Source organism: Pelodiscus sinensis, chromosome 5 (assembly GCF_049634645.1).
Source record: "Pelodiscus sinensis isolate JC-2024 chromosome 5, ASM4963464v1, whole genome shotgun sequence".
Classification (NCBI taxonomy): Eukaryota; Metazoa; Chordata; order Testudines; family Trionychidae; genus Pelodiscus; species Pelodiscus sinensis.
In genome coordinates this window covers 57,175,088-57,202,297 of record NC_134715.1, presented here as the reverse complement: position 1 = coordinate 57,202,297, position 27,210 = coordinate 57,175,088, and the positions used below count along the sequence as shown (strand labels likewise).

Here is a 27,210-nt window from a genome sequence, read left to right as displayed (position 1 = left end):
AAGAGAGCAAGTGCCCCATAGCCTTGTGATTCAAAGAGGCCTGGAGCTCAGAGCCCTTTAAATCACCACTAGAGAACTGTGCAGAGCACTCTAGGTGGCTCTTAGGGGTGCCCAAAGGTGCAGGAGCACCACACAGCATGCTCCAGGCTGTGCTGGAGGAGGGGGAGAGCTGTAAGTCAGACAGCACCAAAGGCTGGTGCCCTCAGACTCACCCCTTCCTCCTAAGGCCTCACCTGTTCTGGGAGCATGGAACTGGGCTTCCCACCACCGTGCCTGGGGCATGGCGTGGTTGTCTGCTCCCCTGCAATAGTGTCACACTGTTGACTCTTGTGTAGCTTGTGGTCCACCATGACCCCCCTGGATCCGTTACTGCAGTACTCTTTCCTAGACAGTCATTTTCCAATTTTCATGTATGCAACTGATTGTTCCCTCCTAAGTGAATACTTTGTATTTGTCCTTATTTCATCCTATTTACCTCAGACCATTTCTCTAGTTTTTCTAGATCATTTTTGAATTATGATCCTATCCCCAAAGGCACTTGAACCCCTCACAACTTGATGTCAATCAACTTTTTTTAAAGCGTACTCTCTCTGCCATTATCTAAATCACTGAACGATGTATAAACAAGGGGATTCAATTTCAGACCATTTTCATTTAAAAAGATGAGGGTTATTGCTTTGTTTAATCCTGCTGATTTGAGAGACCATGGAACAAATTAGGTGGATTTTACATTGTTGCATGCGCTGTGCAAATAAAAGCCCATTATATTGTTAAAGCTTACTAGAAAAATTAAATTTAGGGGACCCAAAAATAGAAATTGAATTAAGACATGTTGGATTAGCTTCTCCAAGACAGTTCAGTGTGCTCAGCCCAGAACTGGAAGATAAACCAGGAAGCTAAATGAAAGGTGAGTTTTTACTACCTTTATGCCCTTTTCTTTCTGCCTCTAATCCAAGAAAGGGTGATTTGGGCCCTCAGCAAAGTCTAGGGCAGCCTCCAGCATTGGCCCCCAAGAGAGGAGGTATCACTTCATGTATATCTGCAACTAGCAATAGCAAAATGCAACTGAAAATTTAGAGTTCCTTTTCTTAAGGTTTTTAATTTTCAAAGGGAAATTCATGTTCATTTATTTTGAAGTTTGTTAAAGGTAGGTCATATTTTAATCCCAACTCTTTCATTTATCCCTGATGGTTATGCAGTTACCTGGTTTGTTACCATTAGTTCAGAGGGGTCTTCATTCCACTCTGAATGAGATTCAGAATATCAGACAATTATAAAAACTGTATAATTATGCATTATTTAAGGAAGTAAAGATGGAGTATTTTCACAAAGAAGATTTTGTGAAACATTCTAGGTAGGTACTTTCATATTTAGATTTTTCTGGCTTTTGTAAGTTATTTAAACATTCAAAGTGACAGTTGAAACATTCTGTACTAAACTGTTGGGGATTATTTCCCCTTTCCAAAGGGGTCAAGATTAATATTGTCCTTAACTTTCACTTTCCAATCTTCAATTAGTCTGTCATGTGCCAGAGTTACATTTCTATAAACATGCATGAGGGCAAACCTAGTCCACAAACATCTATGCAACTTTGTTGTCTGGATTTTCTTCATCTTTGGGATTGTAAAGATGTGGGTAGTTCCTACATGCACCCTTGTGGCTCAGCATGGCAATAGAGGAGACTCCCACCTCAACATCCATGGGGAAACAATAGGTTCACATCAACAGCCCATGGCTAGGAGAAGCCAACACACTAACAAATATCTAGGGTTGCCAGATGGTTGAAACAAAAACACCGAACACCGCCCCCCCCCCCCTCCCCCCAAAAAAAATAACACCAGGGAAAAAATTCTGTTGAAGGGAAAAAAAAGTGTAGGGGGGAGGGGAGACCAACGTTGTTGAGCAAAACAAACAAACAAAAAGACTCCAAGGACTTAAGCCCCCTCCCCCCCCAAAATTTAAAAAAATCAGCATGTCCCCTTTAAGTGCAGGGATAGGAACCATTTTGTGCCAGCAGCCTTGGGGAACCAAGTAAGCATGGGGGCTGGAGTCGAGGGGCTGGGGGTGTTAAGGGGTTGGGGGGGGGGAGGGTGCTGAGTGATTGTAGGGTTGCCAGGTGCCCAGAATTTTTGCCTCCTGGCCAGGGAAAAATTCAGAAAATACTGGATATTTTAGGTGATTCTCTGAATTTTTTTACCAGACAGGAGCCGAAAATACCGGACTGTCCGGGTGAATCCCGGACACCTGGCAACCCTACAAATATCATGTTCCCTTTTAATAGAGTTTCAAGTACAAGAGCAATTAGAATATAGTGTCTCACCTCAGGGCCTTTGTTAAGTTCCCAAGCTTTTTCACATGGTCTCTAGTTAGGATAGTGTCCAAAAGTAGGAGGAAAGAGCCCGCTTCAGCTTGCTGGGCTTCTACTCCCTCTTTTGCTCAGATTCTTTCTGTATCTCTAGCCCAGCGCTAGAAAGAAATGGGAGTTTTCATAATTACACCCCAGGCTGTCACAGATGTAGACTTCAGGCTGTCTATTAAGGAGTGGTACAGTCCTTCACAGGGGTCTAGACTTTCAAATTAGTCTTGGGATAGGGAGCAGAGTTTCTAATATATGGCTATTGGCATGCCATATGCAATACAAGCACCAAATCCTGTCCTCATGCACACCCATACAGCTCCATTTTAGCCATTGCCCTCATCTGCACCATAAAATGGTACTATATTTGAACAGTTGCTAATCATATCCATTGGCAATGCTGCACATGAATCAGGGACAAATATGGATTCCCCCTTATTTAAGGGGACTAGTATCTTACAGAACAAATAGTCCTATGGAAATCTATGGGGCTTCTTGTGGAGTAAGTGGCTACCCCTATGAGTAAGGGTATTAGATTGTGGACTTTAGAGGTCAGCATAAACCAGGAGAAAATACGTTTAGCCATGTATGAGCCAAGATTAAACTCTTAGCTTTGCTGGCAGCTAGGTGACATAGTAACAGTCTAGTCGTTGGCTGTAATGAGGTTGCATGGATATAACTGAGGGCAGAATGGAGTGTAATGTTCAACATGAACCACAGTGTTCTAGGAAGTCTATTTTACTAATTAGTCTGAAGCCTATTTTGGAAATGTCCTGAAAATCCTTCCCTGGAGATGTCATTTGATATGAAAAATTAAAACCATGATTGGAAAGAGGAATAACTGAAAGGAATTGCCTGTCTCTTGCCCAGTGAATTAACCAGACTGTTTATACAAAACAGGACACATGTATGTTGCTTTTGAATAAAGCAGAGCTGTATTAATCTGCATTTATTTTCTGTACCCTTGATAATCCTCAGAAGTGCCAGCAGCTTTATCCAGCCGAGATTTCCATGAATTCATTATTTTTGCAAATATTAACACACACTTGCCTCTATATGGTTCTAAGTAATTAAAACTAAACTCAGATTGCCATCCGGTAAACTGCATAGCATGACTATTGTCCATTCCGTCTCTTCATATAGTATAAATGTAGGCCCAGATTGTTAGCAGCATTACTTGCAGAATTGGGGCCTACAGCTCCAGCCCTGTAATAGATTTACAGATTGGATCTTTCTGCCTGTATTGGAAGCAATTGATTCAAGTGGGTCTTTGTGTAAGAATAAATGCCCAGTAGATGGCGTTCTGCATGTGACTCCACTCAAGAATCAAGGAGCCACTGAAGGATTCCGATTTAATTCACAGAATTCAGGCATCTACAATAGGTCTCCCAGTCAGTGAGGTTCTATTGTATTTCAGAAGAACTGCATGTTAGCAGTTCTTATACCAAGGAGTTTTCATCGCAGTCAAAAAAGAGGTAGAATTCAAGTGCAACTCTTGCATAGTTCTGCACCTCCCTTGTACATAAAGCAGAGTTGATAGACTCCATCTAGCCCTTAAGATTTGCATGAATGCTTTTATGATAAATCCGGCACCCTGCCATATTCCGCACCACTTTAAAAGTTTTTTCAAATCTGAGTAGCCAAAAGAAGTGCAAATGTTTGAGTTACTATGAAATATTTATGCAATCAATACTATTAAAAACAGAACTAATGATATATGTTGCATTACCATATACAGTATGTAGATTTGCTTAGTTTGGGTTTGCAGGAATTCTTCAGTTAGTAATGTCCAAGTATCAAACCTATCCCAATTCTATTTTCTGCATAACTGAGGCTACATCTAGACTGCAAACCTCTTTCGAAAAAGCTTCTTTTGAAAAAGAGTGTCTAGACTACAACCAGTACTTTCGAAAAAGCAAGCTGCTTTTTTGAAAAACAACACCCAGGCAGTCTGGATGCTCTCTTTCGAAAAAGCACAGGTTGCATTACATAGTGCCTTTTTTCGAAAGAGCGCTTTCGAAAAAAGGCGTTCTTCCTTGTAAAACAAGGTTTTCCATGGTCGAAAAAACTGCCGCGTTCTTTCAATTTGCTTTCGAAAGAAGGTGGCAGCAGTCTAGATGCAGGGGAATTTTTTTGAAAAAAGGTCACTTTAAAAAAAAAAAAACCTGTAGTCTAGACACACTCTGAGTGGGGGAAAGAACAGAATGGGAGATATGGAAACATAATTAAAGAGAAAAATCTCAGAGAATACACTAGGCATTTGAAGGACAGCTACACATTCTGCCTTTTCATAGATAGAGTGCCAAAAACTGAGCAGAAATTAAAACATATATAAAGTAACGGATGGAATAAAATATGGTAAGCACAAAGCAAAAACCCACTGCCTAGAGACTCAAACAAGAAGTCCCAGACATCAGTTTATTAAAAGAACTAAAGCCAGTAACTGAATGGCAGGAAACTCAAATATCCTTCAGAGAGAGGTTTAAAACCTAGAACAGATGTTTTACTGAAATTACTACATGCCTCCAAGCTTAAAGATTAAATTTTCTTCATGTAGGTGCCCATCATCCTATTGATGTATGCTAATCAACAAAAAGAAAAGCACTGTAAACATGGGATCCAGACCAAATGGCTGGCATTCTGAATCTGGAATTTCCAGTCATAGCTTAATGTAATGATGAGCCCCCTAACTCATGTTTTTCTCTCTGCTCATGCTTTCTAACATTCCAGCTCATACTGATTCCATCTTAAATAATAGCTACAAGACATATGGTTGTTTATAAAAAGGAAATTGCTTTACAACTACGTTTCAGTATAAGCCAACATCTTCCATTATGAGCTCTTTTGCTTTCCATACTTAGTATCACTGATGCAGGGCATTCCTTTGGCTGCTCCAATGCAGGGAGTTCTCAACCGTTTTCTTTGAGACCTCACCCAGTAGGCTATAAAAACTCCACAGCCCATCTGTGTGACAACAGCTGTTTTCTACATATAACAAAATCCATGGCCGATATTAGGAGGAGCAAGCTGGGCAATAGCCCAGAGCCCCATGCCACAGGGGTCCCTGCAAAGCTATATTGATCAGGCTTCAGCTCCAGGTGGGAAGGGCTCAGGCCCATGGGCTTCAGTCATGTGCAGTGGGGCTTCAGCTTTATGCCCTGGATCCTAGCAAGTCTAATCCTGGCCTTGCTTAGAAGCTCTCCTGAAACCTGCCACATACCCGCCTTCCCATGAAGCCCCTGGTTGAGAACCAGTACTCTAACTTACACTTCACGGAAGGGACTTTATGGAATTTTGCCAGTGTGGCTCTGCTCCATCTTGTGACCTCCATGGCTTATCTTTGCTCTGGAAATCCGTCAGATTTCCAAGATCCTGGTTTTGGATTAAAAGTGTCACTTCAGATAAAATCAGTAGCTTTGCCTCTTGCTAAAAACCAAGAGGCATAGAGGGTGCGTTCAGAACACTTTTAGAAGCATAGCTGGCCTTTTTGACCTTTCAAAATGGATTTTAGTTAAACAGCCTCACCTACAAAATTACATGTCTTGCTTGTTGCTCATCATTTAAATGCTGTCTCTGGCTTCCCCAGAGCAGATTAAGCAATGTGCACATGGTACACTTTCACAGAACACTTCAGCCCTCCCCCCCCCACACACACACACACAGCTGCTCTCACAACTGCTGGTGTAGCATGATGACAGACCATACCTACTCAGCGTTCCAACCCATCATGCCAGGTTGCAACATCACTCACTCAAATTTGGGCTGTTACCATTCCATCAGCCAAGTCAAATTTGAGTGAGTGGTGCTGTGATCTTCATTTTGTTGTCTTAATTAGTTTCCAACTTTAGGGGTGAAATTCTGGCCCCACCCTTTGTCCTTGCTTTCAAAGCTATGAAGAATTTTCCTCCAGCCTTCCTGACTGTTCTTATCCCTTTTCAATTCCATTCCGGTTTAACTGCGGGGAGTCCCAAGAAAGCAACTAATTGACCACTTGTGACAACCTGCTCAAATGTGAACCTCTCTGCCTGGAAACCTGAGCTTGTCTTCCCTTTCACCCTTTCTTCACATTTCTTCACAAAAGCTAAACTAACCCCAGCAGCAGTTCCTCCTCTTCCTCCACTTCAGTGAAATCTTAACACAGAAGATCAGGACTGAGATTCATGCTGCTCATCACTACCTTGTCGCATTCCATCTTTCATCCTTTGTCTGCTTACACAGTAAGCTTCTTGGGGCAAGGCTGTTTTCTCTGTTTGTCTAATAGCCTTCGCACACTTGGAACTCCAAATTAGGGGGAAAGGGATAAAGATAATGAAAGATCTAATAAAAAAGATGTTAGTGTCCAGCCTAGAGTGGAGGGCAAGTGACATTTGGCCTCTGCAAAGTAAAGCTTCCTAGATTCAATATAGTGGCTAGCTGTGGCGCTATTTCTAGTCTATAAATTAAGCCTCTGAAAGGACGCTTTTCAAAATCCCTTCTAGAATCTTCAAATACAAGTATGATAATATGAATTAACAGGCAGATGGCTGTTACACAGGGGAACTTTACCCATAGTTACCTAATTAAAAATAGAAGCAGCATTTTTAAGAAGGTATAATGTTTACATTGGGATATGACTGAGGAGAGGTTAATACAGTAATTCCTACTGTCCATATTTAGTAAGTAGTTTAGATTTGCTATTTAAGAGGTCTCTTAGGGTACATCTAGACTACACTCTCCGCTGCAACTCCATGAGACCTTCATAGTGTTCATGCCAGGTCTGGATTCTAAACCCAGCCTTCAGACACTCGTTCAGGCTGCAGCAACACTGTTCTTGCCACTGAACTTCTTCCATGAGAGGTGATATTGGAGGCTGGAGACAAATTCAGACTGGTGGGACCAGCTCATCATGGAGCGGTGGGATGACCAGGCTTGGCTCCAAAACTTCAGGATGCGTAAGGCCACCTTCCAGGAGCTGTGCAGCTGACTCACCCCTGCCCTGCAACAACAGGACACCCACCTGCACCCTGCCATCCCCCTGGAGAAGAGGGTGGCTATTGCCCTCTAGAAGCTGGCCACCCCTGACAGCTACCAATCGGTGGGACACCAGTTTGGTGTGGGGCAATCTACTGTTGGCGCCATGTCGATGGAGGTAAGTCCCTCTGGGGTGACAGTTCATGTGGGGTAGGAGGAGTGTAACAGGAAAGGGAAAGGGGGAGGCAATGCAGTGGAAGTGGGAAGGGCTCCTGGCCTCACCCTGCCCTACTGCTGGGAGCAGCCGCCGGGGGGGGGGGCTCCTGGAGCCTGGGGGGGGAGAGGAGAGGGAGCACCTCCCAAGGACTCGGGCAACCCCTCTAACTTCGTAGGGTGTGTCTACACTACAAAGTTAATTCAAACTAACAGCCGTTAGTTCGAATTAACTTTGATAGGTGCTACACATGCAAACCGCTAGTTCGAATTTAAATCGAACTAGCGGAGCACTTAGTTCGAACTAGGTAAACCTCATTCCAAGAGGACTAACCCCTAGTTCAAATTAAGTAGTTTGAATTAAGGGCTGTGTAGCCACTTAATTTGAACTAGTGGGAGGCTAGCCCTTCCCAGCTTTCCCCGGTGGCCACTCTGGGCACCACCAGGGAAACTCATCTGCCCCCCTCCCAGCCCCAGAGCCCTTAAAGGGCCATGGTCTGGCTACAGTGCTTGTGCCAGTTGCAAGCCTGCAGCACCCAGCCAGCAGGCCCTGCACCTGGCACAGCATGAACCAGTCACCCGCTGCCACCCAGCCCTCCGCCTCTTCCCAGGACCAGGCTGGCGGCTCACAGGAGCCTGCCCGGGGCCGCAAGAGGTGGGCTCCCGCCTGGTCTAGTGCAGAGATCATGGACCTCATCGAGGTTTGGGGGGAGGCCTCCAACATCCACAATCTCCGCACTAGGCACAGGAAAGCAGCCATCTAGGGCAGGATAGCTGCCAGCCTGGCCACCAAAGGCCACATGTGAACCCAGGAGCAGGTTTGCATGAAAATCAAGGTGGTCCAGTGAGACCCCCGACCCTGAGCTTAGAACATAAGAACATAAGAATGGCCGTACTGGGTCAGACCAAAGGTCCATCTAGCCCAGTAGCCTGTCTGCTGACAGCAGCAAGCACCAGGTACCCCAGAGGGGATGGACCGAAGACAATGACCAAGCAATTTGTCTCGTGCAATCCATCTCCAACCTTCCACAAATGGAGGCCAGGGACACCATTCCTACCCCCTGGCTAATAGCACTCCATGGACCCAACCTCCATGAATTTATCTAACTTCTCGTTAAACTCTGTTATAGTTCTAGCCTTCACAGCCTCCTGTGGCAAGGAGTTCCACAGGTTGACTATGCTGTAGAGGCAGGAAAAGGGAATAAGGGAATTTGTGTGCAGCCATCTTGGTCTTGTTAACAAGAGAGCAAGAGTCAGGCTAAGTATGTGGCCTAACAATGCGAGATCTGTAATTAGACGCTGCCTTCACCTCTCGCCTCCATACGGAGATAAGGATAGAATGCTGACTCTGGCCGTGACCTTGAGATAAGGAGCATCTGGGTGGAACTAAAATAACTGTTAGCCATTGGTGTTTGTAATGGGAAGGAGACTAATTGTTATTGTTATTATATCTAATGGACAGTATATAAACTGCTTCATAATTACTTGTATTTGAAGATCTGCCTCGGAGGGAGGGAGGGCTTCCCCCCCATCCAAACCAGTTTTTCCCTTGCTGCAGCTCATAATAAAACTGCCTCTGGCTACTTGTTGCTTACAAATGCAGAGTGAGGATAATGTTTTCTTCCACAATGCGCTGTGTGAAGAAGAACTTTCTTTTATTAGTTTTAAGCCTGCTACCCATTCTTTTTATTTGGTGTCCTCTAGTCTTTCTATTATGGGAACTAATGAAGAACTTTTCTTTATTCACCCTCTCCACACCACTCATGATTTTATAGCCCTCTATTATATCCCCCCTCAGTCTCCTCTTTTCTAAGCTGAAAAGTCCCAGTCTCTTTAGCCTCTCTTCATATGGGACCTGTTCCAAACCCCTAATCATTTTAGTTGCCCTTTTCTGAACCCTTTCCAAGGTGAGGAGACCACGTCTGTACGCTGTACTGAAGATATGGCGTATCATAGTTTTATACTTCCCCTCCTCCTTCCCCTGGCTTCCCCCTTCCAGCTCCCTCCTCCCAGGTTTCACCCTCCCCTTTCTCACCCTCTCTCTTCCCCGCTCCCACCTCCTTTTCCCAGTCTCCCCAGAGGTTAATCCCCCCCACACACAGTTTTGTTAAATAAAGAGAGTTTCTATTTTTGAACACACGTGTCCTTTATTTTTTACATCAGGAAAGGGGATTAGGGAGGGTAAGTGGAAGAAGGTGAGGGAGGAATGGTGCACGAGCCCCCAATGGGGAGGACTGGGGTGGCTCTGTGGGCTCTTCAGGGTGGAAGCTCTCCTGCAGGGCCTCCTGAATTCTGACAGCCCCCTGATAAACCCCCCCAGATGGCAGCCCGTGGCAAGTGCAGCCGGGCTGATGGCCGAGTGCTGTGATGTGCCGAGTGTGGGCACTCAGGGCACTCCAAGACAGGACTGCTTTGCTGTCCCTCACCAAGTTAGACAAGCAAGCAGGGAACCCTGAGAACTGTCTGTCCGGGGTGGGGGTTGGGTCCCTTTAAGCACAGCCCTCGGCTAGCCTGAGACAGCAGCTCCACACTCTAAGTCCTAACCTGATACACTGCTGGCACTGGTTCCGGCCACCCTAACTTCGGTTCAGGGTCCACTCAATGCGGACATGCTATTTCGAATTAGCAAAACGCTAATTTGAATTAGCTTAGTTCGAATTAACTAATTCAAATTAAGTTAGTTCGAATTACTGCTGTAGTGTAGACATACCCCTATTCTGTGTGTTTGTATGTGTCTATTTCTGCAGTTGGTGAGGGCCATCAACTCAGAGCTGCTGAACAGGATTGTTCTCCTTGGAGACTTGGACACCATCATGGCCAGCTTTGCTGGGCTGGGATCCCCAAACTGTGGAGGAGTGCTCGATGGAACTCACCGCCCCATCGATCAGCCCAGTATATCTACAGAAAAGGCTACTTCTCCATGTTGCTGCAGGCCCTGCTTCACCACCGTGGACAATTCACTGACATTTGTGTGGGGTGGTCAGGCCAGGCACATGATGCTTGGCTCTTCAGAACATTCTTCCCATAGCGAAACTGGCTCATGAAGCCATACCCTGGCCATCTGAATGTGAGCATGCCCAGTGTATGGCTTCATGAGCCAGAGCATGAGGGCGTACGCTGCATCAGCCACAATGCACATTGGCATCTCCATGTCCCCAACAGCAAAGTTTCGCTGCGGGAAAAATGTTCCTGCCTGCAGCCTGCGGTAAAGGTAGGAATTTCTCCTGGAAATACGCACAGTGGTGAAGCACTTCCCACAAGGTGGAGCTGCGCTCGCAGACCCTGGCATAGCCCTGCCTCAATTCCTTTACCTTGGCCCACACCTGGTCCAAGGTTCTGGGGTGGTGTCCTTTTTTGGCCAGCCCCTCAGTCGTGTGGGCGTAAGTGTCTGCATTCCAGCATCAGTAATGCAGAGCCTGCAGCGATTCCTCCTCTCCCCAAAGTTCTAAAAGTGTCAGGGCCTCTGGCCCTGACCAGGCTGGTGCTCGCCTCTTGGTGCCCCTAGAAGCCTCGTGGGATGGCTCCCTGGAAGGTCCTTGGGGGCCACAGGTGTCTTGGGCTTGTGCCATGCTTCTTTGGCAGACAGGCAGGGAGAGCTGTGTGGTCAAAGGCTTCCTCTGGCTGCCTTCCTGACACAATGGTGTCTGTGCCTTTAAGACATGGCTACAGACAGGAATAATAGAGGTTTTTCCTGCAGATGGAGTGTTCACTAGGGCTTTTTCCTGGAGGTCTGTTTTTTCAAAAAACAAACAAACAAACAAACAAAAAAACCCACCCCGCATCCACAAACGCCTTTTTTTGACAGCTCTCTGTCGAAAAAGGCATTATTTCTTGTAAAACGAGGCTTACCGCTGTCAACAAAACTGCTGCGTTCTTTTAATTTACTGTTGAAAGAACGCAGCTGTAGTCTAGATGCGGGTGAAGTTTTTTTGAAAAAACAGCGTAATCTAGACAAACCCTTAGAGATTGTCCTCAATTGTCAAAAACAAATTGGATTTAATGACAAGCAGCATAGCGAGTCCGTGTGACAAGCCCAGAAAGAGCCATAGACAAGTCCTCCAAGAGGATAGAGAGGCTTTAGAGAAACTGGCCAATCAGGAGGCCTACAAAAGGAGCTGCAAAGCTCAGCAGGAGTCAGGGTACGTCTATACAGCACCATTATTTTGAAATAACTAGCGTTATTTCGAAATTACTTAGTCCGCGTCTACACAGCAAGCAGTTATTTCAAAATACTGTCAAGTTGGAGGACTTCTTACTCTGACTCCTGTAACCCTCATTGTAGGAGGAGTAAGGGAAGTTGGAGGAAGAGTGTTCTATTTAAAAATAAGTGCTGTGTAGACGCTCCGAATGTCAAAATCAGCTATTTCGAAATAAGCTATGCAATTGACTTACCTTGAAATAAGCTACGCAAATTGAGCTAAGCCCTGCTGTGTAGACACACCCTCAGGCTGTTTCTAGACTGGTCAGTTTTTCCAGAAAATCAGCCGCTTTTCCGGAAAAATTTGCCAGCCGTCTACACTGGCCGCTTGAATTTCCGCAAAAGCACTGACAATCTCATGTAAGATTGTCAGTGTTTTTGCGGAAATACTATGCTGCTCCCGTTTGGGCAAAAGTCCTTTTGCGCAAAAGGGCCAGTGTAGACAGCTCAGATTTGTTTTCCGCAAAAAAGCCCCAATCACAAAAATCGCGATCGGGGCTTTTTTGCAGAAAAGCGCGTGTAGATTGGCACGGACGCTTTTCTTTTTGCGGAAAAGCATCCGTGCCAATCTAGATGCTCTTTTCCGAAAATGCTTTTAATGGAAAACTTTTCTGTTAAAAGCATTTCCAGAAAATCATGCCAGTCTAGACGTAGCCTCAGTGTGGGAGCAGAGCTTGAGGTGAGCAGACTACCTGGCTGACTGAGGATGTTGCCTTCAGGAGGGGAAGCCCTGGAAATGCCACTCTCTCTGAGCGGGGAAAGAGGCTGAGGGGGACACCAGCAGAGGGTACTGAGATGGGCCCCTGTTAGGTGTGCACTCTGGAAGGGTTTTGAGTATCTCACAGGAGTGTGACTCAGCCAGAGGACTGAGTAGCCAAAAGGGTTTTAAAGAGGCAGTACAGCAAACACACTTGGCCAGATGACGGGTACTCTGATTGCCAGCCTGCTACAGCCACATACAAATAAAAACGGAAAATAGTTAGTCCAGATGACATTTGTCTGATTCCCGTTTTTGGCAGGTATCCAACCCACAATCCCTCACAGTCAAAGAAAAGAGACACGCTATTTAAAAATATGTTTCTGAAAGGTACACAAATTCAAAGAAACTCCATTTAAATACATTTCAGCTAATGCCTCTGCTGTGAGTTCCCCTTATCAACTTTACAGCAATCAAGGGACTATCTTTCTAAAAGTGAGAACTCAAAATGGTAGTTATAGAAATAACACTTAATATTTCCCTCCTCCCCCACCTCGTGCAAACTGTTTTAAAGTCAAATGTTGGCCAGGCAAAGTGCTGCATGCACAGTGTAGCATTCAAACACTGCATGATTATCAATACAGAATCCCATTAGACTAAGGGAATGAAAAAAATGTCACTGACCCCTTGTTATAGAACAGTGATTTTCAGTTGGTGATCCATGGATCCCAGAGGTCTGCAGACTATGTCCAACAATGCCTATGGGTTTGAACCTCCATTTCAAATATAAGGGTCTGTAAATGAAAACCAAAAAAATTGTAAGCCATTAGATATAGTTAAAGTATATTCTTTTATAACAGAGAAGTTCAAGACTTAAAAGTGGTGTTAATTATAATAATGGCATGCCCAAACAGAAAAATGCCTCCTTTGATGAGTTCATTTGGTTACTCACCCACTATATAAAATTATATGAGATATTACCATCTTTTTCTGCTCATAAGTTGCGTCTAGGTACTGTATTTACTAGGAGCTAATCAAAAAGTGGTAAAGATATTTTGTTAAATTTTAGAAGTATTGAAAACTTCATGCTGTATATTTCAAAAAGGAAGGGTATTCATTACAAGTTTGTATGGAATGCTTTCTAGATTTTTTTCCTTATTCCCCACCCCATCTTTTGAGTGCTAACTCAGATTTACAGAAAGGGAAACATGCTGGCTAAACTGCAGGGCCAGCCCAAGCCATTCGTGCGCGCCAGGTGCTCCCTCCCCCCGCCCCAGATGCCTGGTGCATGCGTGCCCCCCCCCAGGGTACCGGCACATGCGCAGCCCTGCCCTCACCCGGTCCAGCAGTCCCGCGCGGCACCCCCTACAATGGGGCACCCTGGGCAGAAGCCCGGTCAGCCCGTAGTTTGGGCCGGCTCTGCTAAACTGTGGCAGGGGTGTGACTGAGTGTAGCTTGGAAAGTGATAGTGCATAGCAACTATGTAGGTGAACACTGTTTGTCCATTGATCCTATATCCAACCAGAGGAATAATCATTGAACACCACCCACCATTTTTCTCCATGCTCAATAGCAGCAGTCAGAGCTCCTCCAAGGCCACTAATGCAGTTTGGAGAAGAGGATTCCATTCCCTCAGTCCTGGGATTTTTGAGTCAAGAGCTCTTTGATGTAGGACTTGTTCCATGTTCAGGATTTCACCCTATAAGCTGGTTCCATTCCAGCTTATAGAACTGCAAGTTTTGAAGTTCCCTTAAACTAATATACTTCCATAACTTCAGATCTTAGTCCTTTTCTAATTTGGGGCTTCTCTATTTAGACATCAGGCTAGATTGCCAACTAGACTGCATCTTAGATTTCCAATTTAAGAAATGCTGAAAATAACTACATGGCAATTAAAGCTGCCAAGATTATTGAAAAGACACTTCCTCAGACACTTTGCTCTCTTCATGTGACATGGAAGTAACATAGGAAAATAGCAAGCTCAGATCAATCTATGCCTTGGGTGGAGTCAATGCTGTCGAATCCTACTTGCAAATTTGTAACAAAAACATGGACTAAATTACACCAAAAATACTGAACACGGAAAAATCAGTAACTTGATAATAATGTTGTTATTTATTCATGAGAAACTCCAGCAAAGGGAATAGCAGAAATTAAAAACAAAAATATCCACCACATGTTTTCAGCGAAGTCCCCTAGATTTTATTTATTAATGAGACTCAAGGATAAAAGGTTGTTTATTAAAACATAGTATCTAATTGTGAAGAAGGGCAGTTTTACTTTACAGAAGTCTGAACTACATCATTGGCTATGACCCCTCTCCTTCATATTTCTATACATCAAGTCAATGAATACCTGAATCGACCATTTCTCTATGCACTATGGAGATGCCAGAGATTCAGGCTAATCCAGGGAATGAGCTATATCATAAAGCTCCACTTACGAGTCTTTCCATTGATTTTACTTGGAGTTGGATCAAGCCACAACCTAGACTACCTATGAATCTAGGCAGATCTTGGCTATATCTTTGCTTCATTTACAGAATAAACCTGTACCTCAATGAACTTGTTGCTAAAATGAACCAAATATTTTGTGTCTCACTGGAGTGAGGTTGGCATGAAGATATTTTCTGTTTAGTTGGAGATTTTTACAAGTTGTGTTAGTGATTGCACAGTGTAGCGCACCCTTGGGAATCTATTGATTTGATCTTCCAGTGCATGATGCATAAGTTCACTCAGTCCAAGTCAGTGTGCTGAAGCTTTTGAAATCAAGATTTTTTTTCTTGTTGAAACATCTTGCTTGCTAGCTTAACTACATTCTAACACATACAAGCTACCTGCTAATGTAACAAACCAGCAGCAATACATAGAATATTGGGAGCAGGAAAGCAAAAAAAGGCAGCTGACCTAGCACGTCTGTAGTAAAACATTAGGCATTGTTGTTATAAGTGAAATACAGATGCTACAGTTCTCAACAGTGCATGCTGAAATAAAAAAAAGTTCTCTAGTTAAACTTGAGAAGCTAACTTTCATGTTTCAGTCCATCTCAGGAAAATTTAACTAGAAGACCAGCTATAGGGCCAGCCCAATGAATTGGGAGGATTGTTTAAACTTAGTCTTTTACTCTTTGGTTTGACAGGGGATAGAAGTGCCACAAAGACAGCATATTTAGTTCCAGAATGCAGGGAAAACCTTGCCCTGGGATCTTGAACCACCCTCCTGACCCAGGAGATGCACCATTAACAATTTTTAAGAGGCATGTTAAGCCCTTTTTAGCTGGAGTGATGAGTTGGGGGCCTTTAAAGAGAAACCCTGGAGACTCACATCTCACAAAATTGTGTGTGCAATGGGTTCTATTTTTGGTATATATCTACATGTCAAAATCTAAAAGATGAATGGAGAAAATGTATGTTTTATATTTCATTTTCATGTGTCTAGACAAGTAACACAAACTGTTAATATAGCCTATTTCAAAAGGCCTAATCTCCCCTTGCTCTAGACATGCAGGAATGAGGCTCTAGAAGAACTTGGATTTAGAACTTTTAAAATTTAGATTAGTACTTTGTATTTGACAAGTTTATTCTGTTCTGATTTTATATCTACTTGTTGCTCGTGGGAAGAGGTCAAATAGAATTTTATGCTAGCATTAAATATTAGTGCATTATGGAAATGGAAACATAGCAAGAGCCACACCAAATCAAAGCAGAGGTTCATCTATTCCAGTATCCCATCTCTGACAGCAGCCAGTATTAGGTACTTCAGAAGATACAATAAGCCTCCTGGATTATTGCATTACTACAATTGTCATATAACCTGCTGCCAGAGGGCAATTTTTTTCGATGGTCCAGTTGGCTAATTGACTTTCTCTAGAAGAATGATTTAATGTTGCTGTTCTCATTATTAGTAAGTGTCTAATCCCTTTTTTAATCTTACTAAGCTATTTGCATCAATATTACCTACTGGTAGTGAGTGCAGCATGTTAAGTATGTGCTATGTAAGAATATAATCGATATACTATTAAATTTGATGTGACCTTCAGTCAATCTAGAAGGTCGCTTGTTTTTGATCACAAGGATACTCAAGTTGCTCATTTTGTATTCCTCTATCGTCTTCCCTTCATCTTTTCCATGAGATAGTCATTTCAAATTCTTCAGACTGAAGTATTTCCATATCTAATATTTCTTGCTTCTCTCAATCCCTTCTATTTCTGCTGTGTCTCATTGACTCTCTCTTGCATTAGATGCAATGATGGAAGATAAACATAAGCCGACATTCTCCAGCAGAGCAGAATCAGTGCTTTAAAATAAAATGTCCCTGCTCACAAGCAAGGTAATTAGCATGGAACCGAAAGGCCACCACTCAACCTTCAATCCCTCATCTATGTAGGAACACTCATCCCTTAAATGCCATCTCCCTGAAGACATGAAATTACTATAGGCACTCCAAAGAAAGAAGAAATTTTCTGAAGATTTCCTAACCACCTCTACAGAGCCATTAAAAATGTGCAGAGCATTGTCAAAAGGGCTTAAATCACTTTACTCTTGCAAAAGAATAATTGTGCTTCAAAGCTAATACAGTGGATTCTATGAAGCAATATTTCTCGAATAACAGATACTGACCAGATTGAAGAGTGCCATGTTCAAAGGAACATCACTCATTTGACAAGCACACTACCTTCCTCCTTGATTAATCTTTACTGCTTAAATGCAAATTAAGTAGAGCATACATTCCTTTGTTTGCCAGTTTCATTGGGTGGGACTGTGGGGTTGGGAACACACGGTAATGTGTAGCAACATTGTATTTTAAGTTATCATCAGGACAATACTACTCAGCAAATGATTTGGTACAAAATATGCCTTGTAAGGTCCTTGAAAACATGATTACAATAGTATAGGGTGTGCATAGAGAGATGTATTCTGTCAGTGTGTAGTCAAACAACTGGTTACTTCTTTCAGTCAATATATCAAAGTGTCTGAGGCAGTCAAAATGGAGAGTAAGATCCTTCTATGGAGACAAGCAATTACAGGGGGCTGTAGTGAGCTGAGGTGGCCGCTCACTGACCCAGAAGGGTAAGAACCTCTCTCTGCACTCTGGTGGGCTGAGCCTGGCCCTACCCCTTTAACTCCCTGGAAGCCAAGGGCTCAGGGCAAGCTGTATAAAAACCCAGGCCAGGAGCTAAGGGGAGCTCCAGCTGCCTGAAGCAGAGGCCTACCCTGAGGCCCCGAATTGGGAGGCTGCTGCGGGCTCCACAGAGACTGAGACCTGGCCCACTGGGCCCCCAGACTGACGAGGAAACCCTGATGGCTGTGCTTGAGGGTCCAGACCCCAATGAACCGGAGAACCTGCTGTGACACCAGGTATACTCTAAGGCGGAGTTTGGAAGTGGCCTAGAGGAAGCCAATGACTGTCAGGCTGATTTCACTATAGTCAAGTGAGTCAGCAGGCTGGATCCCTGCTGACCCCAGTGGCAGACAGTCCTGCCACTGCCAGGGCCCTGGGCTGGGACACAGTGGAGTAAGGAGGGCCTGCGTCCCCCCTGGTACCCCATACCCTGGCTGGCAGTCTCCCCCTCTCCTGCAAGTTAACTTCTGTTTATTTACCTGCCCCACCCTGCACCAAGGCCTGGGCCTACCTACACTGTTGAATGGCGCTTGTTTGCTTTCCCTGCCCTGTACGCAGGGTCAGGCTATCGGAGGTTTATTGATTGGCCCGAACACAGGACTAAGCCATCTGGCTTACATGGGCTTGGACAAAATGGCAAAAGAAAGAAAACTGCTGTATATACTCATTCATAAGCAGAAGTTTTTTGGTTTAAAAAAAAGAAGTAATGCATCAAAGACCAAGATTTGGCTTTTCAATGGGTCTACATTGTCATTATAGACTAAGTGTTGGCAAACTTCAGTTTTCAGCCAGTCATAGTAAGCCGCTGGCGTGCCAAGACATCTAGTGTACATGGATCATCTGCAGGCACAGAGTTCCTCTCCCACATCTCTCAGTGGCTGCAGTTCACTATTCGTGGTCAATGGGAAGTGACAGCCAGCACATCTCTCGGCCTGTACAGCTTCCCACAGCTCCCTCTGGCTGGGAATGGTGAACCGCAGCCACTGGGAGCAGAGGGGCTCTGTGCCTGTGGATGGTCCAAGTACATTATGTCCTGACACGCCAGTGGCTTATCCTATTGGGGTGGGAACTGAAGCTTGCTGACCCTGCTGTTGTTTAAAAGTTGGAATCACAAGAAAAAAAGCAAAAGTTTTACTAACTTTATTGTAATGTAATCCAACAAAAACCTGTAATACTGAATATATATTCACATACCTTCAAAATTACAGTGCATGTTTTAAAGTCTCATCATTTTAATGCATTTATTTTAAAAGTCTTAAAATACTTCAAAGTCCAAATCAGTCTCCAATTCACCAAACAGTTCATTAAACTCAGCTTCAGTCATAGCTGCATCTGCATCATCGCAAAAGTCAGTGTTGTCCTTAGACACTTTACCAGTCTCCATCATGTCATCAGCAAATATGGTGACATCTTCTAAATACAGAATTTCCAGAATGATTCTTTCATCATTTCCAAGGGAATGGACTCCCATGCGTCTTTGACCATTTGATTGTGGGATTTCAAATCTTTTGTCAACTTCACCATGTCTAAGAACATCCAGACGGACCACATTTTGTGTAGCCTGTCATTAATGGGTTTGTTCAGGCAGACATCAAGCAGTTGCAGACAGAAGTTAGGCCTCCGGGTATTACAGGCAAATTACTTTTCACTTTCTCCACATGCTTCACCTCGTCTGTCTTGTGTGCCTGAATATGTTCCAAACAAGCATACAAGATTTCTTAAGAAGCTCCTGGTCTCTTCTGCCACACTTTTTCCAGCCATTCAATAGTCCCACTTTCTGCCATCTTTTTTCATATGTGCATACAATGACACCCAATGGAAACTGGGGTTTTAGGCAAGGTTTTTCCTTTAAAAAAGTAACAGGAGAGAGCTTTGATCCATTGGCTAAATGTGATAAAAATCACTGTAAAATGGATTCTCTCATGGTCAGCAGTTTTAATTAAGATTGTCTTTTCACCAACACTAGTTACTGTTCTGTTGCTTAGGAAATCAAATGTCATCAGTTGCTCATCCATATTTCCTATTTGTGACAGCTCAAATGCATATTCCTTTTGATGTTTTATAATAAACCTTTGGAAAGATTCAATTTTTTCTTCAAAGTCTTTCAGCAGCTTTAGGGAAATCTTTGCTCGCTGACGAAGACCAAGACTATGATGTTTCATCAAGCAAGTACACCAACCCACAGTTGTGACAAATATTGATGACTTCACTGGCTTGTATTTGTTGTCTTTCAACATTTCCAGAGCACACAGACAAATTCCAGTTCTAGTGAGTAGGTATTCATTTTGTCAACTTTCAACAACCCAATCTTTGCTATCTTTCTCCAGCCCAGGAAATGAAGCACATTATATCTTGCTTCCTGGCCTTTTTTTGCCTTTCTCTTACCTGTTTCTCATAGCCACAGAAATCACTAGCAGTAGCACAATTATTATTTGCTTCTGCATATTCAACAACTGTAAGATTGAAAACTGTATCATAAGCAGAAAGTTCTCTTTTGATTTCATTGTTTGTTTTAAATACTAGTATGAAAATAATGTATAGATTTTGTAGGATTTTATAGACCAGTGGTTCTCAAACTTTTTGACCTGTGGCCCATCCTACTCAACATAAACCTTTCTGTGGACCACCAGACAACCATCCATGACAGTAATATGCCTTTGCTTATCTCTAAATAAATACTAAATTATTAATAGTAGGTTACTGATGCTACAACATAAGGGGGAAATAGAATCAGTAAGAAAGGAAATATTAATTAAAATCAAAGTAAACAAATTTAGTGCTTTAACTTTATCATGTTAGCTTTATCATGTTTTAAATAAAGTAAAATATTAATGCATGTCATAAAAAAAGGTTTCAATATTGTCTTAATTTATGCTATGGGTGGGGAACCTTTATTTGGTCAGGGACCACTGAACACAAAAGTGAAAGGCACCTCCCCCCCCAAAAAAAACCTGCAGTCCCTGTTGATGCAATTCCCAACTGAGACATCTCACTCCCCTGGTGTTCCTGCCCCCATGGGAGAAGGGGAGCAGGGAGGGCCAAGGTTCAGAGGCCAGATTAACTATTCTGGGATCCCAGGGTTGATAGATTGTGAGGCCCCCCTAGGCTTTGGGGTAAAGCCAATAATAAGGGGTTCGTTGTGTGGGAGAGAGCTGCCAAGGAATGAGATAGGAATGGGTGTACATGGGGGTACAGGCTGGGGGGTGGGATGTCTGGCCAGAGGGAGGATGCAGGAGCAGGCTGGGAGTGCAAGCTCTCGGTGGAGGGGGTGTGTGACCGCATCGAGGGGTACGATCACCCCCTTCCACCCGGAAGGGGGGTTCAACGGACCCAGTCGTTGGATTCTGGCCTGTTGGTCCCAAAGTCTAATCCGGATTAGCGTCTTTGGGTGCGATCACCCCGTTCAGTCGAGTCTGGGGGATCTGCGAACCCAGGGGTCGCCTGTCCCTTTGCGCGGGGCTTTCCCCCACGGTCTTAGCTGGAGGTTCCCGCTCACCGGCGCTGGAGCAACTCAACTCCCTGTGGTGGCGGGAGGGGAGGGAGACCCGGGCCCACCCTCTCCATCGGGTCCCAGCCCGGGGCCCTAAGCACAGGGTTCTGCTTGCTCCCTGTGCAGTAGACGTGGGATGCACTCCCGAAACACGTCCACCCACGGTCGCCAGAAGGGCCCCGCCCCGGGCTGCTTCCTCCCCCTCACGTATCCCGCTACCCTTCCCGTGAGGTCGCCGTAGCCTACCATGCCTCGGTCCCTCGGTGTAGGAGGAGTCCGCCCTCCGTAGCAGGATCCGGGACCGTCGGTAGCCCGCGGCTGTGGGGGTCTTCGGCCTCCCATCTCCGGGGGCCTGTGTCAGGGCTCCGGGCTTCCTGGGGGTGGCGTTGCCCCACACCCGGCCCCAGACCCTTCGGGAGCCGGCCTCAGAAACAGCCCCCTCCCGCGCTGCTGGCGGGCCCTTTTCAAATGGCCTGCCAGAGATGACGTGCTTCCGGCGCGCCTCCCCTCCTGCATCGGCGCGCGCGCTCCTGCCTCATCCAACTCGGCAACCCTAGTGCCCGCCCTTGGCGGACATGCGCCGGGAGATGGGCTGGCCACGGCTCAGCTTCTAAGCCGTGGGGGGAGCTCCTACAGCCAATGTCTGCCGCGCGCCGGCTGCCAATAGCCGAGCGCCGCAGTCAGGGGCGCTGCCTCTCCCAGCCCCCCTTCGTGCTCCTCCATGCGGCCCACCTTCGGCCTGTCACAGGGTGCTTACCAAGATTTGTACTCCCTCCATTTCCCCCCACTGCTTCCATGCACTTTCTCCTGCTGCTCGCATTGGCTATGTTTCTGAACAATGGAAGCAGCAGGGAAAACCTCCAGGCAGCTCGTCCATGCACTGCCATTCCTCCAGCCGGCCGGAGAGGTAGCAGCAGCTCACAGAGCCACTTGTTCCCCTACTGCGAGCCAGATCCAGCAGCTGGGGCTTCTTCTCTCCACCCCCCAAGCAGGAAGCTGGCGCTGGTGCTGGTTTGCAAGGGGGAGGGACATGGGGCTGGAGTGCCAGCACAGGGCTCCCTGCTGGGGGTGCGAGGAGCTGAGCCTTGAGCTGCAGCCCATTAGTGGTCTGCAGACCAGTTTGAGAACCACTGTGAGAGGAATGCCACCTGCTTTATCACTGTCAAATTATACTCGTTCTTTGTTTTTTCAAAGCAGCCTTGTAGGTTGACACGTCTATAGTAACAACAGGCTATTTAATTTTAATACCAATTTAGTTGATTCGGCATTTTATATTTTCAGATTGGCTAGCGACCTACAAGGTCCAGCGGTCAACATGCATGAAGAGATCATATTACACAATAGCAGATTGACACCAGGACTATAGTACTATCATTCACTGTGTTTTTCTGACTGACTTGTAGAGTCTAGCATTTTGTTAAATGGAAGGGTCACATTTCATGCAGATACAATTTCAACAATAACATTTTAACACATTTTTTAAAAGTAGTGAGACCAGAATTGATGTTCCATCATCGATGATCTACAAAAAGGTTAAAGAAAACTTCTGTTCCCAGCCCGTCGGGTTAAGCTGCTGGCACACCAAGAGTTTTAGCTTATCTAGAGCATCTGCAGGCATGGATTACCTCAGTTTCCAGTGGCTGTGATTCATCATTTCCAGCCAGTGGGAGCAGTAGGAAGTAATGCAGGCCAAGGGATGTGCTGGCTGCCACTCCTGTTGGCCAGGAATAGAGAATCACAGACACTGGGAGCTGAGGCACGCCTTGCCTACAGATGGTCCAGAAAAAACAAAACCTCTGGCGTGCCAGCAGCTCACCCTGACAGTCTGGGAATTGAAGTTTACAAACCGCTGAACTGTAGGGTCAGCTTATAAAAGGGTCATAGCATTTTGCCATGAACAAGTATACTGTATATGGTAGCTAACCATAGGAAGTCTCTCTTTCTGACCCACAAGCATCCAAGAGTTCAGAACCCACAGTAGTTCAAAGCAAATACTCAAGGTCTGGCCCACCTTTTACTCAGGAGGTGCAACTGGGCCAAAGTCAGGCAAATAGTCTATGTTCCCAGAGAGAAAAGAAGGCGGAGGACATGTCTGTTCTCCTCCTAGTACCACTCCACACTGAGCCAGCCTTTCCCTCCATAAAGCTCTGCCTCCAGGCCTGCACATGCCTTGTAGGTGCAGAAGGGCAGGGCTGCTTGAGCCCCCAGCGGCTCTTCAGTAGCTTCCTGGTCAGTGTAGTGTTTGTATGTACAGTCACAGGCTGCTTACCTAGATGGGACTCAAGCCTGTTGATTTAAAAGAGGGAACTAATTCTTTGACTTACGTTACTATTAGTAACGGTCTCTATCTGAATTTGTTCCTTTAAGTTATTATTTATGTTTTAAAAATATATATTATCCTCCCCATTCCTACCCACAGTGGTTTCCAGAGAAAGATTCAAACTGCACAGTTACCAGTCAGGACATTTTACATCAAAAGGACAGAAAAATGTATGTACTTAGAAAAAATACAGCAAAGGACAAGTCAAACAAAAAAAAGCAGTCCGTCTGGAATTGAAGCACAGACTGGTAACATTAAGGCTACGTCTATACTATCGCCTTTTTATGCAAAAGCATGTGCAAATGAGGCAAAGCGAGGCATATCACCCCACCTCATTAGCATAATAAATGAGTGCTCGTTTTTGCGCAAGAGGCTTTTGGGCAAAAAGGAGCTGTCTACATGGCTCCTTTTTGCACAAACCCCCTCTTTTGCGCAAGAGCCATTCTTCAGGAAAAAAAATACAGAAGAACAGCTCTTACGCAAGAGGATGTTTTTGCACAAAAGCCTCTTGTGTAAAAACTCATTAATCATGCAAATGAGGTGCAACGATATTCCATGCTTCGTCTCATTTGTGTATGTTTTTGCGCAAAAAGGCTACAGTATAGACACAGCCTAATTGTCCTTCATGTATGAAGGCTTGAACAGATTTATCAACTCAGGGGAAAAAAAAAAAGCAGCCATTTCAGATAGCAATGATTTCTCAGCAAGGTCTGTGTCTTAGGACCTTTATCTTTAATCAGAGTAGTTGCAGATCTACTAGTTCTTTCCCTTCTGCACCTCCAAAACTATACATAAGGTGTGTCTAAACTACATTCCTTTTTTGAAAGAGGAATGCAAATGAGGGAAGTCAAAAATGCAAATGAAGCACAAATTTACAAGTCTCATGTTTCATTTGCATAACCACGTACGATCGCTTTTTTGAAAAAAGTGTTTTTTAAAAGCAGGCTAGACTTGGTCTCTTTCGAAAGAGAAATGTAGTCTAGATGCACCCTTGGGAAGGACTCACACCGGTTGCACTGCCTAACGTGCTCATAGTAGGGCTTGTAGAACAGATTATAGATTTAAATTTAAAAATTGCTGATACATTTATGCTCAGATCAAAAGGTATTTAGGCTTCTAACAGGTTGGTTGCAGTGGAAGTCAGGACCCTAAATACCTTTGAAGATCTGTGCGTGTGTGTGAAGTGGACCAAAGAAGATGGAGAATTAACTGTTTAATGGGTTAAGTACTGCAGTATATGACACTGACTAGAAACTTGCTGATTCAAACCTCTTCTAAGGTCCATATTCTCAATTAGTATTCAAAGTCCTCATTTCCACTGAAATCAAAGTTAAAAATATCTAGGTATCTGACAATCAGGGCTTTAGTGCTTCGAGAAGAGGTTTCATTTAAGCCACTTCTGCTCAAGGTCATACATGATGGATTCTATAAGAACTGCTCTTTGAATGGGTTATTTTCCCTGGCCCATTTCACACGAATAAGTTTTCTATCATGAGGACTGACAGGATTTTTATATTAATCTTTATTAAGTTTCCTGTTAAAAATAGAGGCATAGAACAAGATTCCTAGCATCCATCTTTCTATTCATTGACAAATTCTATAGTGACAGGCAGTTCTATAAGTTTACTGACTGCTGACAACACAGCTACATCTTGATCAAAGAATCCAATGGTGGAGAAGGATAACTTCAGAGGCTGACAAGGTAATCAAGAGGCTTAGAAACCGGAATGTAATTTCAAACAAGGATTGGGAGTGTGATCAAAGGTATTTTAACCAAAATCCTTTAGATGGCATAAGCATAGCTTCTCCAGGTTAACATATTTTATAGTAATGATCAGTGAGAGATTATTGACTTCAATACACTATGGACAGGAGCCACATCATACCTGGGGTTTATCACAAGGGGACAGAAGGGAAGATGGACCCTTCCTTAACATTGCATGGGCCTTGTAAGGGCCAGACCAAATAGCCTCCCTCAAAACTGGCTCCACAATTGTGTTCAGTCCCTCAGGAGAGGTCATAGTGCAGGAAGTCTCAGTAATGATTCCATCAGAGAGTTATTCTCCGGTCACTGTCCTGTTGCACTTTGGTGAAAGACCACAGAACTCAATCCAAAATAATATTCTGCCATCTCCATGTCAGTAGGGCAACTCATGAGAAACCCATGTGCTACTAAACTAACTCTGGCCCTTGATAGTCCTCCCACCCCAGCTCTCTGGCAGTAGTATCTCATTGGAATCACATAATATTAAAAATTCCCTGTCCCAATGAACCTGAAATGCAGAAGGGGGAGGTAAAAAAAAGGGGTCTTCAGAAAAAATAATGTAACCCTGAGAAGTCCAAAGTATCTCTCCAAGAAAGCCATTCCAACATTTTTTTAAAAGCTATTATTGCCATTAGAAATTTGCCATTCAATAATTGGTTAGGGAGGATATATTAGAGACACTCTCCGGGTTCTCTCTCATTTGCTCTAAAATTTAGCTGTAAAGATTTTATCTTGGAGCTGCTATTCTTCTATTTATGAATTGCTCTGTCTCCCAATCATTGACAGATGCACGTATGCCTCTCAAAAGGAAATCTAACTAAGTTCCATTACCTGTGTCTTGCGTCTTCTAAGGATTTGCTCACCTCTGGGAGCACCCACTTGTGGCTGCATTTGAGAATCAGCTCTCATCCAGTCTAGCACCTCCTTCCAGCACTCGCAGCCCTTCTTGCTCTCCAAGACTCCAGGTTTCTCTCTCCATGCCTTAGCCACCCAGACAAATCATGACATAGTTCTAGTCTTCTAGGGTAACATAGTCCCTCTGGACCAGCTGTCCAAACACTGCCCCAGGTCATCTTCTGCAATTTCCAATCTGTGCCACTTGCTCTGTGGCTAAAGGAATCTAGATCTGTCTACTACTCAGGGCTCCAATCTGGAAATCTTGTCACTAACCAAGATCTACACACAGTCTCAGCCCTCACTCGAATTGTGGAGTGAGGAGGACTCCCTGCAGGACCCCAGGGCACTACCCTTGCCTGCCTGGCCGTGTGTGTGTGGGGAGGCGGGACGGGCAGTATGGACCTCTGGCCACCTTGGAGCCCCTGTGACACAGGGTGTGCTGTGCATGCCACACATGGCCTTGCACCTGCCACTCATAAAGGAGGGCACAGCCTCAGGGAATGTGTGTGCAGGGTGGACTGACCACTTCTCTTTCTTGTGTCTTCTCCACAGCTGGAGCAACCGGGATGGGGGGCCTAGCCACACCACCACTGCAGCCACCACCCAGAGTCTGGACAAGCCGCAGATGAGCCAGGCCTGGGGAGGAGCTGATGTGCCAGCACATCGGGGTGATGCGCAACATACATGCCACCCTGTCGCACCACCTGGGCTGTCGGCAGCAGGCATGGAGTGACCGGGTGGCTCGCTGTGACACCCTGCTGGACATCTTGTCCTACCCAGCGGAAACAGGTGACTGCTACCACTGCTCCTGCCTTCCACCCTCCTGCCCCCCTTCCTATCTCCATGGCCCACCATGCCATGCCCTCCCTCCATTCCCCATGGCTCCTCCCCCAGTCATGCCTATGGCCCCTCCTATGGCTCCTCCTCCTCCTGACCCCCCCCCCACTGACCCTGGCCTCATTCTAGCCACTCCCCTGCCCAGCACATTGGAGCCCCCAGAGCCACCCAACCCCGACAACATGCCTCCACACGAGGGGGCTCAGCTATCCACCCCAGTACTCCTCCCAGTCCTCATGCCCCCTCCCAATGATAATCCCCCCTCCCATTTCACACAGCCCCCCTCCCCCTGACCACCCTCATGTTTATTAAACAAATAAAAGACCAAACAGGTGTGTTTATTGGGAGGTCGGGGTAGGGTCAAGGG

The 27,210-nt window shown here is 45.0% G+C and overlaps 1 long non-coding RNA gene across 2 annotated transcripts in view; it reads right to left on the bottom strand.

The window, feature by feature from the left end:
- The window catches only part of LOC112545227 (uncharacterized), a 115,473-nt gene extending 93,014 nt beyond the window's left edge, over positions 1-22,459 (bottom strand). For both annotated transcript variants that reach the window (XR_012904177.1, XR_012904176.1), the window contains exons 1-2: positions 21,271-22,459; positions 13,099-13,208 (exon numbers count right to left, since the gene is read on the bottom strand). This is a non-coding gene — a long non-coding RNA (uncharacterized LOC112545227). The remainder of the gene's footprint in view (positions 1-13,098; positions 13,209-21,270) is intronic.
- Between the last annotated feature and the right edge of the window lie 4,751 nt (positions 22,460-27,210).